Below are 16736 nucleotides of genomic sequence, written 5' to 3' on the forward strand. Positions count from 1 at the left end.
AGTTGAGTAGTTTGCAAGGACGTTTGGCCTACATTCAGAGGTTTATTTATAACCTAGCAGGGCGGTGTCAACCCTTTCAGAAACTGATGAGAAAGAGAGAGAAATTTGAATAGGATGAGGCCTGTCAGAATGCTTTTGATAGCATAAAGTGGTACCTGATCAGCCCTCTTGTCTTAGGAGCCTCTATAGCGGGCAAGCAATTGATACTGTACATCGCAGTGCAAGAAAGATCGTTGGGGGCATTGTTGGCACCAAAAGGAGAGAAGGGAAAAGAACGTGCTATTTATTATTTAAGTATAACCCTAAACAGAGCTGAGATCAACTATTCTCCTATTGAGAAGACATGCCTTGCACTCTTCTTTTCCATAGATAAGTTGAGGCATTACATAAGCCTTCACAGTCCACTTAATTGTGAAAGTCGATCCCATCAAATACATCTTGTCCAGGCCATTCATCTCGGTGCGTTTAGCCAAGTGGGAAATCATGCTTCAACAGTACGACATTGTTTATGTACCACAAAGGGCAGTTAAAGAGCAGACATTGGCCGAATTTTTGGCAGATCACTCAGTTCCATCATATTAGAAGTTAAGTGAAGACTTGCCCGACGATGAAGTTCTTTTCACAGAAACCTCAGAGTTGTGGATCATGTTCTTTGACGGTGCAACACGAAGAAGTGGTGTGAGGGCAGGTATCGTCCTTATTTTTCCAGAAAAGCACATGCTGCCTTATAGCTTCACACTTGCCGAGTTATGTTCGAACAACGTCACCGAATACCAAGCCTTGATAGTTGGTCTTCAAATGACCTTGGAGATTGGAATAGCTTGTATAGAGATTTTCAGTTAATCAAAGTTGATAATCAATTAACTCTTATGCCAGTACGAGGTGAAGCATGACGACTTGAAACCTTACTTCACTTACGCTCGGCAGTTGATGGAAAATTTTTAAAGTGTGACGTTGGAGCATGTCTCAAAGACAGAGAATAAGAAAGTGGATGCCTTGGCAAACCTAATTACTGTCTTAACGGTCCTGGATAATGTGCCTCTTAATATATCACTATGTCAGAGATGGCTTGTACCTCCGATCGGGACTGCATGTGAGGAAATGAATGCGATATTAATCTACCTAACCGACGAGAAAGACTTGCAGCAGTCCATCATAGATTACCTTGAGCATGGAAAGCTCTTGAACAACCCCCGTCATAAAACCGAGGTTCGAAAGAGGGTCGTGCATTTTATTTACTACAAAGGGGTCCTCTACTGTCGATCCCTTGAAGGACTTTTCCTTCGATGCCTCAGTAAAGAGGAGTTAGCAAAGACTCTGGAGGAAGCACACTCAGGCATATGCGGCGCACATCAAGTTTGACCAAAGCTACAATTCCAGCTGAAAAGAATGGGTTACTATTAGTCAGGGATGATCTAGGACTTGATGGAATATGCAAAGAAGTGTGAAGCCTGTCAATATCACATGAATTTCATTCATCAACTGCCGAGCCTCTACATCCAACTATATTCTTGTGGCCTTTCGACGCATGGGGGCTTGATCTGGTCGGCCCTATAACACCTAAGTCATCAGCAGCGCACTTCTATATCCTCGCAGCCACTGATTACTTTTCAAGATGGGCTGAGGCTGTCGCTCTAAGGGAAGCTAAGAAAGAAAATGTGTTGGGAAAGGCATTTAACAAGACATTGTCCAACCTGCTGAAGAAAATTATTTCCAAGTTGAAGAGAGATTTGCAGGAGAAGATCGATGAAGCGTTGTAGGCTTATCGCACCACTCACCATACCCGTACAGAAGTCACCCGGTACTATCTCGTTTATGGGGTAGAAGTTGTCCTTCCTTTGGAAAGTGAAATTCCATCGCTAAGAATGGCGGTGCAAGAAGGGCTGACTACAAAGGAAAATGGCAAACTGCGGCTCCAAGAGTTGGAAGCACTGGATGAAAAACAATTGGAAGCACAACAAGCATTGGAATTTTACCAAGCGTGAATGTCTAAAGCCTTCGATAAACATGTAAAGCCTCGGTCTTTTTTCAAGTTGGTAATCTAGTGCTTGCCATAAGAAGACCAATTATCACGATAAGACAAGGGAATAAGCTTACACCTAAATGAGATAGGCTCTACGATAAGACCAACGAGAAAACTGGAGAGAGCAAGAGTGGAGAGAAAAGTTAAAGCTGGAGAGAGCGAGATTGGAGAGAGCAAGACCAGCGAGATTGCTAGAGAAAGCGAGAGTGAAGAGAGCGAGACTAGCGAGAAAGTGGGAGAGAGTGACACTACCGAGAGTGGAGAGAGCGATACTGCCGAGAGCGGAAAGAGCGAGAACGCCTATGCTAGCCTTGCTTTATCCGATTCGAACGTCAGCCATGCCTCGCCTATGCATTGAACGGCCGGGCAAGCCTTTGGGCGATGTATTTGGACGTGTTGGGGTGGATTATGCATTTAAAAACCCTAATTTGAATACAAATAAAGCTTGAAGACGTAAGGGAAAACGTCAATTAAAATCTAGGTGTCCGATTAAGAGAAATTCTTAAACCCTAAGAAATTGTTTTGGATGCGTTTGGGAAGAACACATTAAACCAAGGTGAAGTCAACTTACGTTAATAAAGGGAGGATTAAACATTTGGCCATGCAGCCAAGTAGGTGCTGTCAATACCACGAGCAATTTGAACGCCTATAAATAGGGAGTTGGAATTTCATTTTCCAATCACACAAAAATCATAAATTTAGTAGAGAAAGTAGAGGGCAGTAAAGGTTCAGAGGAATGTGTCAACTTTGGATGAGAAGATCTTCCAATCTACTCGTGCATTTGGAGTGATTCTAAATCCATTTGAAAGCTCTAGAAGTCTAGTTTTCAGAGTAGGGCTGCCAGAGGAAAAAGCTCAAAGGAACTGGGCTGGAGGTTAAGAAGAAGGCAGAAGGGTCAGACTGTCGGATCAGTCTGAGCCAGTCTTGAAGATTTTGAGATTCCGGCCAAACCACGAAGAATTCTGAGCTGAAAGTTTAGGGTAAGATTTCTAAGACATTTTAGAATAATTTTGTATAATGAAGTATTTCCAAATAAGATTTAAAACTATAAGTAATCTAAGTTGCAATTTGAATTTGGATTCTAGGGATGAAAAAGGGACCCGAGGAGCTACTAGAGTTCGAGGTGAGTGGCTAAAATGTTTTCGAACTAAAAAGTTTTTAAACTATTTGAATACAAACGTTTTATAGAAAGCATATTTGCGAAAATGATTCTCATGCCTACTAGTTTTATAAAGTGGTTTCCAAGCAAGTTTGTATTGTGATTTGAACGCATGCATATTGTTGAAAAACTATTTACATATATTGATTTTATCCAGCATGCGTTATCATCTTTAAAGCCATGTTGTATATGTGTTATACTGTACATGCTTTAAAGAGAAAAGTTGTTTATAAATAGTTTTGGTAAAATGCGATGTCGAAGTACAAGGAGAAGGCATCCACCCAACTAGATACTGAAGTACAAGGAGAAGGTATCTATTGGTACTGAAGTACATTTGAGAAGGTACCAAGCCAACGGGATACTGAAGTACGTTGGAGAAGGTATCCTAGTAGCTTGATACTGAAGTACAAGGAGAAGGTATCTGAGCAGTAGTACCTAAGTTGTGAAGGTACTTAGTGTGGCCACAGGTGAATAAAGTCAAAGATTGAGCAAAAGGGTTCTCTCTGGACTAGTAGTTTGTGTTGGGATTATTTTACCAGCTATACAGTACTTTGATTTGAGAAATGTCTCTACTGTTTTATGTTTAAAATAGTTTTATATACATTACGTTTGGAAAATATTTATGCTGCAAAAGTTTATATTTCAGATAAAACTATTTTATGAAATTATGCATGAGAATTTACTATGTTTTCTCGATCACTCACTGGGCGTAAGCTCACCCCGTTTTCAAATGTTTTTGTTTTTTCCCTCCACAGGTAGCGGTCAAATCCTTTGAAGACAGCTCAGTATCTGCTCTGCCACTAAAGGACCAAAAGACTTGTAACCATTTGCTAGGTGGTTACTGTTAATATTGTACACATGTTACTATTGTTCATATAAGGACTAGGGTTTGTGGGTTTTGGGACTTGTAAATCTAATGTTGTAAATACTCTAAACATATTAAGTTTCTAAGTTAATAAAATTGTGGGCCTACAGCCATCCCGTTGTATATAATTTGTATTTGGTATCAGAGTTATTCCGCAAGAGTTTTTAGGCAGTAAGTGTCAACCTAAGGTTGATAGCTGTTGCAGTCACGCCCTTCTCTAGGCTAAGAGGATGATCTGGGGTGGGGTGTGACATTCTTTCTTAAAACTAAAATCTTAAGTTTTCATCTCCAAATTAAATTAAATTGGGGTGAAATTTGAATTTTTATTTTAATCTCAAAATTTCTGAATTTTATCCCTAAAATCAAATTAAACAAAGCTCAAGATTTGTCGCAAGTTTGGCCATATTCCAAATTTTATCCCAAAATCGAGTTAAATTTATGTACTAAACTCGTAATTTGACTAACACGTCAATTGAGGTCAAATTCAAGAACAGATATATTTGGATTTTGATTCAAACTTTATATTTTTTGAGATTCATCCACCCATATATGTGCATAAATGAGAAATTTTGGATCAATCGCAAGCTGCCACGTCATTTACTAAATTAATGATGAAATTCCAAATCAGTAAATTTAGACCAATTAGTAGTTGACACATGTCCCAAGTTGAAGTTGAAGACAAATTTTGGTAATGTTACATGGTATCGTCATGACCGTTGAATCGAGTAAGATTAAGTTAGCCCAATCTGATATGATTATTTGGGTAAAAGTCCATTTGAGCCCAAAATTGGGCTTAATGAAGCCTAAATACCAAAGTAGGCCCAAGGGCTAGGCCCAAATCCACGAGCCCACTAAACCCATGGGTCAACTAGGCCCAAATCCATGGGCCAGCCAGCCCAAACCCATGAAGCCCATCAAAGAGTCCTATAAATAAAGGAACTCTTCCCATTTCAAGGGTCATCAATTCTACAGTCAAAGAGCCTAGAGAGAATTCATCAACAAACAGAAGACTCCCAAGACTCTTTAAGTTGCACTCCTAGAAAATAGAAGACCCTTGAAGACATAAACACTCTTCCAAGACTTTTACTTCAAGAACATTCGATGCTTTTCTTCTTCAAGTCAAGCACATTCACCCAACCGAGAGAGAATTAGAGGATCGAGTATACTAGAGATTGAACCACCATCGCATCAAATTAACCTCAACATCAACACCAACTCAAGTTCAATTCCACAAAACAAGTTTCTCCGGAAGCCTTGTGTGAACACTCTAAACTTTGGAAGTTGTATCAATTTAAACCATAAACTAATAACTGTATCAATTCAAACCCTAAACTTCCATAACTATATCAATTAACACCATACTTCAAACTTAGTTAAAAAAGAATCATGTGAAACATATAATTATTTTAATTAAACTTCTAAATTTATTTTAAGTGAATCAACTCAAATTTTTTATCAAGGCAATATTTGAAAATCATTCATGCATTCAATTTTTACATGTGTATAGACTTCTTCAAAAATCAAATTAATAGAATGATTGATTATAGTTGATGCTTGGACAATTTTTAAATAATATCTTAATTGAGAGTCTAAATTGATTCACTTATAAGATTTTAAAGATTTAATTGATAAAATTCCCTGCCACACACAATATTTATCTAAACATATAATGTAATGAATAATGTAAGTTAATGCATATTATGAAAGTTTTAAGGTGTAGATTGATCCCTTATCATTTTAATAGATGTTCACGTTAACTTATTAGTATGAATATTGAAGCCATTTTGTCGGTTTGTCAATCAATAAAATAGTGATAAGAATTAAAATAGTTTTTTTTCTATAAAAGGAAAAACAATTAAAGACTAAAATAATCTTTAAGTAGTCGTTTAAGGACTAAGAATATATTTGGAATTTTAGAAGTTAAAATTGATATTTTTAAAAAGTAGAATAATCATATATTAAGGGACTAAGTGAACCTATTTAAAAGTGCAAAGATGAAAATAAACATTTAAAAAATTTAGATACCAAAATATTTAAAAGTTAAAAAGGCCAAAATGGGATTTAAATCTATCAAAACCAATGCATGACATATGCTATAAACTTAATTAAAATGACTGTGTCAATATTGTAACGAAAATATGTGTTCATGTATACCTAGATCAAATTAAGATTTCTAAATTAATAATTTTATAAATCTAAACCATCTATCTCACGTTGTGTTTGGATAAAAATTAAGTGAGACTTACAATTTTATCAATTAAACCTCTAAACTTTTATAAGTATATTGATTCTAATTATGTCCATTTTGTTTATCCTAACATTTAAAGAAGTCTATACATGTGTAAATATTGGATCCATTAACGATTTTCAAATATAAACCAAATAAAAAGTTTTACAATTGATTCACTTATAACAATTTAGAAGATTAATTATAAAAAAAATAAATAAATGTCTTGCACGAGAACACTAGTGAAATATTAGATTTAAATTGAAACGATTGTTATATGTGTGTATATATATATATATATATATAGGAAAAAAGACTAGAAAAAATTGCTATTTCCTACCTAATTTTTTTTTTCATCTTTCCAGATTTTAAGTGAAGAGCCCCACATAATAAAAATATTGTCCCTTGTTTAGGTGTCTTCAATTTTACTTTTACCTAACACAACTTTTTAAATCCAACTTTAATAGAAATTGCCAAAAACATGGAGACAAATAAAATGTAAAATTGAATTCGGGTTTGAAAAGTTGTGTTAGGTAAAAATAAAAAATTGAAGACATTCAAATGAGAGGCAAACGATGTTTTCATTACATAGGGCCTCCAGAAAAAGTAAGAGAGTGGTTAGAAAAAGAGGTAAAGGTAAAAAATTGAAGACAAACGATGTTTTCATTATATAGGCCCTCCATTTAAAAATTGAAAAAGTAAGAGAGTTTGCAGTCGTGTAACCCGACCAGCACCACAAGTTTTTTAAATTTGTGAGTTAAAGAAAAATAGTATAGGTTGCATCTAATCCTTCAAAATGTTGTTAGTTTTGAAGATAAAACTTTTTTAGGTTTAAAATAACGATTTTCCCAAAGGTTATTACTTTCATCTCATCTGTCTCAATGTTCCAAACCTCGTCGGATGCAAAGAAGGCTTTGGGATTCCTTTCTATGACGTCATGCTTTCTACAAAATGACAAACTTGGCTGCCTCCATAAAAGCGAATAATATTATAGTGGACCCACCGTCGTTAGACATATAGACGGAGACCTTACTTGTAGAGTAGTCGTAGGCCAGGACAAACAAGGTCGTGTTGACGATGTTCATCGGAGGCTCCTTGTACGGATCCAATGTGCAAATAAACACATCAATAGTTGGAAAATTTGAGTCTTTCTTTAGTAACTCTTTCAAGTTTTATGGGAACTCACAATGGTGAATCGACTTCATCCAAAAGGATTGAGGGTTGCAAATTCGCCTGTCCGTTATATGGGTTTAACAAAAATCCTAATTATGGTAGTTGACGGAGATGTTGAGGATCCATTGTCTTATAAGAAGGCAATGGAAAATGTTAACAAAGATAAGCGGATCAAAGCTATGGATCTCGAAATGGAGTCTATGTACTTCAATTCTATTTGGGATCTTGTAGATCAACCTGATGGGGTAAAACCTATATGCTGCGAATGGATCTACAAGAGAAAATGAAGTGTTGATGGGAAGGTGCAAAAGGCTAGACTTATGGAAATGGATTATACCCAAGTTGAGGGAGTCGACTATGAAGAGACTTTCTCATCTATTGCCATGTTAAAGTCTATATAAATCTCCCTGTCTATTGCCTCATATTATGACTATGAGATCTAGCAAATGGACGTAAAGATTGCTTTTCTGAATGGCAATCTTGAGGAGACCATTTATATGAAGTAATTTGAGGGATTCATAACCCAAGGTCAAGAGCAAAAGGTTTGCAAACTTAATCGGTCCATCTATGGATTGAAGCAAGCTTCTGGATCTTAGAATATAAGATTTGATACTACGATCAAATCTTATAACTTTGATCAAAATGTTGATAAGCTTTATATTTACAAGAGAATCATCAACAGTTCAGTAGCTTTTCTAGTGTTATATATAGATGATATCCTACTCATTGGGAATGATGTAGGTCTACTAACTGAAATTAAAATTGGCTAGCGACCCAATTTCAAATGAAAGATTTAGGAGAGATGCAATTTGTTTTGGGCATTCAGATCTTTAGAGATTGAAAGAACAAAATGCTAGCCTTATCTCAGACATCGTACATTGACAAGATGCTTGTCAAATTTTTTATGTAGAACTCCATTAGAGGTTTACTACCTTTTAGGCATGGAGTTGTATTGTTTGAGGAATAGTGTTCTAAGATACTTAAAAAAGTTGAGAAAATGAGATGGATCCCTTATGCATCAGCTATTGGCAGCCTGATGTATGTGATGTTATGTACGAGACCTGACATTAGCTATGCGGTGGGGAGAGTTAGTAGATATCGGTCTAATCTAGGATTTAATCATTGGACGCTGTTAAGAATATCCTCAAGTATCTACAGAGAATGAGGGATTACATGCTTGTGTATGGTTCTAAGGATTTGATCCTTACAGAATACATGGATTCTGATTTTCTGACTAGTAAGGATTCTATTAAATCCACATTAAGATCAATGTTCACTCTTGACGGAGGAATAGTAGTCTGAAGGAGCATCAAGTAGGGGTGCGTTTCTGACTCCACTATGGAAGCTGAGTACATAGCAGCTTGTGAAGCTGCTAAGAAAGTTGTGTGGCTCAGGAAATTCTTGACTGAATTGGAAGTAGTTCCAGACATGTCAAAGCCCATCACCTTTTATTGTGATAATAGTGGTGTTGTAGCTAATTTTCGAGAGCCTCGAAGTCATAAGAGTGAGAAACACAGAGAGCGAAAATATAATCTCATCTAATAGATTGTGCATCGAGGGAACATAAGCGGGAACGTAAGTGTCATGCAAATAACTTCGGAGCACAACATTGTTGATCCATTTACAAATGCCCTTATGGCTAAAGTATTGAAGGTCACATGCAGAGTATGGGTCGATGAGACAGGCCACATCTAGTCTAAGGCAAGTTGGATATTTTGTATTGGGCGCGTGTTATTCCCTAGTTTATTGCTTTATGTACTTGTATATTAGTATGACTTGTATATATTTTATACCCACTAGCTTTAGGACAAGTAAGAGATTGTTGGGGTTGATGCCTTAAATATCGTAGGGTCCTGTAGTTAGTAATTGTATTGTACAAACGATATATTTATTTAATAAAATATAAGATGTTTTATTTAACATCCAAGGCTATCATTTGTAGCTTAAACATGTATGTAGAGACATATAGATGGATCATGTTTAAGTGATAACCTAAATGGTCTATAGTAGATGGATAAGGATGAATACCTTATCCTGGTGACATTTGAATATGACCCACTTTGCAGATGTTACAATTGTTGTAAAATGTTATAAATGATTTGATCTTGATCATTCATATGGAGACATGTAAATGGGAGTCTTCTATACAAAGAATGTTGTATAAGACTGGATAACGAATGACTAGTCTCATTATATAACACCTTTCATAATATAGACATATATTTCACCAGGATGACCATGGGTCACATGACCTGAATCCTGAGTGAGTTGTGAACTCTTGCTTATGAAAGCGGTCCTTTGATTTGTATGGGTGAGGATAGCCAGATCGCCGACTCAATAAGCCTATCATTTTGGGGATTCGTCTGATTGGGGAGCTGGGAACACAATTACACAAGATGAAATTCACTCATTCCCCGATGTCGGGGAAAGTAGATAAATTGCTCCCTTGAGGGTTGATTCCGGGGCTTGAATAGCGCCACACCCTCTCCTAGCCAAAGAGGGGTTTGGTCATAGTTTGACTATGACTTATTGTTCATTAGAGGAATTAGTGGTACTTAAGGAGTTAGATGTAACTATAAGGGCAAAACAGTAATTTTGGTCCAGTTGTACTTACGAGCAATTTGTGAATGGTCATTGGACTGTTGACTGGTTATATCCAATAGACACAAAAATATATCTATAGTGTGAAGAATGCAGTTATCGATCCTTAATGGATTGCCCGACAGTAAATGGATGTTGAATAATTTAATTAAAGAAGTTTAATTAATTATCCAAGTACTACTGAAACTTCAATCTACAGGTCCATGAGGTCTCCTCTGTAGCTCAACAGAGATTTAATGAGAATTAATTTTGATTAATTCGAATTGTTCAAATTAATTGAGGGAGTTAATTATATGTGATATAATTAATTTTTTACTTAATTATATATGACATAATTACTATAATGTATTTGATACATTATTTGAGAGAAAATAAATATTTGAATTTGATTCAAATATATTATGTGAATTGGATTTATATAATTAAGTTTAGTATAAATATGACTTATATTAACTATCAGACATTGTTGAGAGAATGAAGACTATAGGTTCTATTGTATTTGAAATGAAGACTATAAGTTATATTGTATTTAATACAATATTAAACTATAAGTTATATGTTATATTTGATATAACATATAGTTTAATATATATATTATATGATAAGGTAGTTATCATGTAAATATTTATTAAATGGTTTTTGAAATAAGTTTTTATTTATTTTGAAAATATTTTCGGGAAACTCCCTCCCCCTGTTTCTCTCTATTAAGGCATGTGTGTGGTGGTGTGGAGGTTGTGCTCTTCCAATTCCAAAAAGACAAAAGTGTTTCCTTTGAAAAACACAATTTTCCTTTCAATCACTTTCTCTCTTCCAAAAATCTAAGAGCCCACAACTCCTTAATGATTCTCATCCCAAAAGAGAATACAAGAGGTTCTTATTGTAGTGATGTTTATTTGGATCACTTTTCCATTCGTGATTGTTTGTGACAAAACCAAAGAAAGAAATTGGTTTTTAAGAAGAAAGGTTCTTTAAGGGTAAGTCTTTTCTCACCCTAATTCTCTCTTTTCCATTTATCGCATGTTGTAAATTTGTGGCTATGCATAATATTTGTATTCTATAATTTTGATTTTGTGAAAATAAAACTTGGACCGATCTCCACGAATCCGCTCAAGGACCTTCAAAGGTTCCTACAATATATTATCTAGACAATAAGAGTAGGCTATCACTCTAAATATTATTCATGAATACTTCATGAATTGATAATAATTCCTTTTGAGAAGATTTTCCAAATAAAAGATAAAATTACACTATCATTATGTGTTGATGATATTTTTCAAAGTAACATATTTATCAAACCCTTTGACTTATATCGGTAATTAAAAAAATTAAAACCTTGAAAGAAAATGACGTAACTTTGAATTATATAAAACATGTTAATTCACTGATATGATCTATTATTCATTCTTATTCCGCATGAAAATTTAAAGAATGAACCCAATTAATATGAATCACATTTATATTAATTCAAAATTTCTATTGCTATGATATTCCAACGAGTCAAAATAAAAGACACAAAAGGGTGGTCGTTCATTCCTTCATTAGATTGAGACATTCTCAACCAATTGTTCACTACTACAAAAAATACAATACTTGATGCTTGTATCTTTTAATTAGTTGATATTTTTATATAAAAATGTCAAGTAAATATATAATTTTGATAAAAAAAAAAAAAAAAAAAAAAAAACGTTAAAGAATAACGAAAAAGAAGTGGAGATTGACGGAAATTTTCGATTTTTTTCACCCTGTCAAGTAATTCGATAATTTTAAAACATCAAGAAGTTTCCTAATTGATTGACACTTAATAAACATCAAGATAGAGTCTTTTTAGGTTTCATTATATATAAAAAGAAATGAAAAATTGGGAAAGTAAGCCGCTATTCGCGTGTTTTACCGCCAAATACGCATGCGTCCAAGGTCTATTCAACTTCTCGCACCAGTCGCGCCTCCGATTAACTGTGCCTTCGTCGGTTGTGCCTCCAATCAACGGTGCCTCTATCAGTCTCTCACATCGGTCACGTCGCACGTCTCTCACGCCGGTCACTCACTTCGTCGCACGGCTCTCTCTCTTTAGCACCGTCACGCCATTCAAACGTGCACGTCCAGACTCACCTAGTTCTGTCACGCCGCTGCCACTCGTCAACCTCTACCGTAGCTCCTCTATCGTTCCAAGTCACACGTCGGTCTCTCATTTTGTGTTTCTGGTGTCTTTTTTTTGTATTTTGGTGAAGTACTATAGGTTTTTCGTTATTATATCTTTATTAATCCATTTCATTAAATCTTCCAGCTGATGCATTTCTGTTTCTATCAATGCTGGGGGTTACACTTCAGTGAGCTTGTTCAGACCGGGGTGAGTTTTTGGTTTTAGATCATTGTTGCGATTTTAGTTTGGAAGAGCATGTGGGGTTGTTGTTGGGATTTGGATATGATATTTGATTTACATTTGTTTGAATTTTGAATTGATTGTGATGTATTTGCTGAATGTTTGCAATTATGGATTAGCCTTTTTTTTTTTTTTTGTCTGTCTTTTGCTTTGTCTCTAACAGGGTTCGAATTTGTTTTTACTATGACTTGACCTAGAAGTTGATTTTTCTGTGATCTTTATAATATCGGGTGTTTTGGTTTTTTTTTTTTCCTCCCTTCACCGAGAATTTGTAAATTCATACGTAGAGAGGCGGATTTTGATGTTTGCAATTGATCATCATGCTACCATTGGTTTGAGTTCCTTGTATTTTCACTCAGGAATTCTTCAAAGACACAAATGCTTGTGAAAAATTTATTGAGAAGATTTCACGTCTTTTTCATCTTTCACATTGTGTTTTAACTGTTTGTTCTATTGTAAGTTGTGATATTGAATTTTTTGCTCTTTTTTTTTTCTTATGAACTTCCCTCTAGGAATTTTAAGTTCTAGTAAATGTAAGAGGCATACCCTTTGCTCTACTAATTAACAATGCCATCTGTTTTGTTTTTCAACAATTTAGACATCTGTACTGCCACTTGTCCTGATACTGGAATGCGACAATTGGGACTTCACATTTTATGCAAATGAATAACTGGGCTTTGTTGTACTTTACGAACTAAATTTGCTCAGAATGTGTAAATGATCACTCCTTTTACTGGCCTCTGGCGTGCGGATCAAACTAGGTGGGTTTCAATCTCCCTTTGAGCTAAACTCCATTGTTTCTTCAATTTGTAGGATTAGACGTGATTTTGTTGGTTGAAATATGGACAATGATTTGAATATGTTGTCAATATTTTATCTATATTGGTCAATGATAACGTGAAACAAGAATGAAATTTCATATTAATAGTTACTACCTACATGGCCACTTAATCACCTTTATATGTGAGCCTAAGACTTTTAGGATAGAATTCTTTGGCCAACTTTCGGTAGATGCTTAGAATGCCTTTTTAGTTAAACCCAAATTCCTTCTTTGCACTTGCAACATGAAATAGGTGGAAGAAAGGAGGATGTTCAAGTATCAATCTTAAGGAAAACAAGAATTCACCCGGTTTTTGTATTGCAAGGTAAATACTGGTAAGTTTCCATTCTTCACAAATTCTGAATCGACCATATTTTCTTGTCGTCTGATCTGACTCCCTACATGAAGTTAAAGGCCATATTTTTCACCAATGGTTTTACAAAAAAAATTGATGTTTTCTTTTTCGGTTATGTCGATTTTGGAGCCAACCAAGAACCAAATCAAACCAATGATTTTAAAAAGAATGGATCCGAACCAATGTCCAATAAAGAACCAAATCAATGGATTTGTTTGCTGGATGTGAAGATATAATTTCTGATTGTGTGTTTGTTGTAAACTTGTAGTACTTTTTAAATTTTGATATTTACGCAACAGATTATGAGGGTATTCTTTCTGTTTGGGATCTTAGTTTGAGACAAAGAAATGATAAATTTTTGTTGTATTGTATGAGTTGGAGAATCATCTCTTACTTAGGCGTCTGTCTGTTCTCAACTAGTTTGGAACCAAATCCTACTTTCTTTAATTTGCCAAATTGCTCTCCTCCATGATTGAACGTCATAAGATTGCTTTTGGTGCCCACTCGTTTATCAAGGAGATAAAAGTTTTGTGGTTACAGTTCATTAGAGGCTCTTTTGGAACTTATGACTTGTACTATTGTGTAAGTTCTCTTTTTGGGGTAGATTGTGTGGTTTTCTTTTTCATTGTTTGAAAATTTTTATGGGAAATGAAACCGGTTTAACATTGTTTGGGATGACTTATTCTTTTGACTATCGCACTGCTATTTTGTATACCTAGTGTACATGTGATCTTTGTTACATAATGTTTTGATTCAATTTTCAATAGAAGTTCTTTGTTTGGTACGGGAACAAGCTAAACGTGAAGTCAAAACAGTGAGTTTTAGATTGATACAAGGGACTCTACAGTCTACGGTCAATTTAAGGGACGAGGTGTGAGTAGAGCTAGTTGATTTTTTGGTTTATATTGGGATATAGTTGGTGGATAATTTATGAAATTATAGATATTTGGGTTCCTCTTTTGGGGTTTTAGTTTATATTGAGATTGAACATTCCTTTTGAGATTGTTCATGAGGCCGGGTTGATAGTCTTTTATATAACTTACAAATTAAATTGTTCATCTATGAACTTTGTTACAAGTTTTGTAAACATTTTATGGTTGTAAGTATATATATGACAACTATGTTCAAGGATATATGCACTTCGTTGGCTAGGTTGGTGGAAATTTTTGATTGATTGAAGAAGTTTAAATTGTTCAATATATGTGTTGTTTGTTTACTTGGTTAATAAAATGATCAGCCTCTATATCATTGTTGGACTTCAAAACTAGAAATTATATAGGTAATTTCTAATAGTATAATTTTTTTTTTTTTTTTTTTAAAAAAAACATAACAGGTAAAACGTATCAAGTATTCCTTAAGTTGTCAGTTTTGGGTGTCAAGAAAATATTACATTTGACAAGTAAAAACTGTTAAGTTATGAAATCCTTGATCCATAATAAATGTCAAGAATTTAGATACTTAACACTTAAAATAAGTCTACAGATCTCATATACTTACAGTTATAACATATCAAGTAAATTACAATTTGATGCTTTTAGCCAATCAAAAATTTCTCTTATTCTTGACACGGACTTACTTGACTCTAAAAAAAGTCAAGTAATACCGTTTTCATAGTAGTGTGCTACATCAGAATAACTCTTATTCCTATAACAATTAGTTATCATTTATTTGGTTAAGAAATCATTAACTTGCTTAACAATTTCTTTTAGGTATGTCTCTCCATTTTAGACCCTAAAGTTCCGCCCCAATGAGCCAACCAATGGGAAAAATCGATTGGAGCAAAAACTAAAAGAATCCTATCCATTTCTGGAGTTCGCCCTGATATTGACCTAATGACAACCATCCGAAGGGGATGCTCCCAGGGTGCCTCGAGGTCGTGCAAGAAGATCTCATGATGCAAACTAATGTAGGAGATCATAAAACATTTGACACACATCTTTCTCCCATTTACTATAAATATTTTCTCCATTCATCTTGATATTGACCCATGCAAATACCATCCGAAGGGAAACAGTTATAGGGCATCTCGAGGTCGAGCATGAGTCTCAAGGTATGAACTTTTAGAGAGAACGTGAGTGGAAAATGACATATCATATACATCTTTTTCGTCTTACTATATATTTTAGAAACAAGGGTTCATTACTTAGGTAAATTAGGCTAATAAATTTATCCAAGTGAATTGTTAAATTGACCCCTCTTATATTGGATAGTTTAACTATGTATGATTCTTGTTTATTCAACACTTCAATAAACCTAATCATTTATTGCATGTTTATAACATTATTGTCTAATTCACCTTTCAGGTCGATTCCCAAGTAGGAATGCTCTATTTCTGTCAGCTTAAATACCCCAACCTTAGATAGAACTTTTCTATACAAAGGTTCCTTATACACAATTATATATGTTATAACTTTAATCTTTTATTTAATCCAATTTAATCCTATTAAACAGAAGTTAAAAGATTAAACCTATTTCTAATGATTTTAGAAATATTATTAACATAAATCTAAATGAAATTAATTTTAAACTATTTAAAATTAAATTTAACTCATACAACTTTTTATTATAGATTTTAACTCTAACTCCATTAAATTTATAACACTTATAAATAATTAATGAAATAATTAAAACCTATACATAATCTAATGACATACTTTAAGAAATTATAACAATTCTAATTTTACTAAAGTGATGTCATGCTCCATGCATCTTCATTTTCATTACATTATTCTTAACAATTATATAATAAAGTAATGAAAATAACATAACATTCATCCATCCATCCATACTATATTATAACATTTAATATAAAATGATGCATGGACATGTTATAAATGTATGCAATCATATAATATAACAATTATATTAAATATGATGCATGAGCATGCTTAATTAAATCATGCAAACTATATAATATAACACTTATATTAAAATGATGCATAAAATAATATTTATCTTATGGTGGGATTTTAATACTATATGGCATACACTATGCAATATAATAAATAAATCGTACATCACATGTATAATAAATATAAAAACAGCATTGAACCAAAACTGGCATCCTAAACATTAATTAATTAATATAACATTTATATTAATTTAACTAATGAAAAAAATAAACATAAATTAT

The 16736-nt window shown here is 34.1% G+C and overlaps 1 long non-coding RNA gene and 1 pseudogene across 1 annotated transcript; one reads left to right on the forward strand and one right to left on the reverse strand.

Annotated features, from left to right (window-relative positions):
• The window catches only part of LOC120079133 (cellulose synthase-like protein G2), a 48845-nt pseudogene extending 41399 nt beyond the window's left edge, over window positions 1-7446 (reverse strand).
• Window positions 7447-11924: 4478 nt separating this feature from the next.
• Window positions 11925-15843, forward strand: LOC120070335 (uncharacterized). Its single transcript, XR_016525197.1, has 5 exons — window positions 11925-12224; window positions 12333-12395; window positions 13027-13189; window positions 13502-13583; window positions 15313-15843. It is a non-coding gene; the product is annotated as an uncharacterized LOC120070335 (long non-coding RNA).
• The last annotated feature ends 893 nt before the right edge of the window (window positions 15844-16736 follow it).

Source organism: Benincasa hispida, chromosome 1 (assembly GCF_027475165.1).
Source record: "Benincasa hispida cultivar pf3 chromosome 1, pf3_genome.v1.1, whole genome shotgun sequence".
Taxonomy (NCBI): Eukaryota; Viridiplantae; Streptophyta; class Magnoliopsida; order Cucurbitales; family Cucurbitaceae; genus Benincasa; species Benincasa hispida.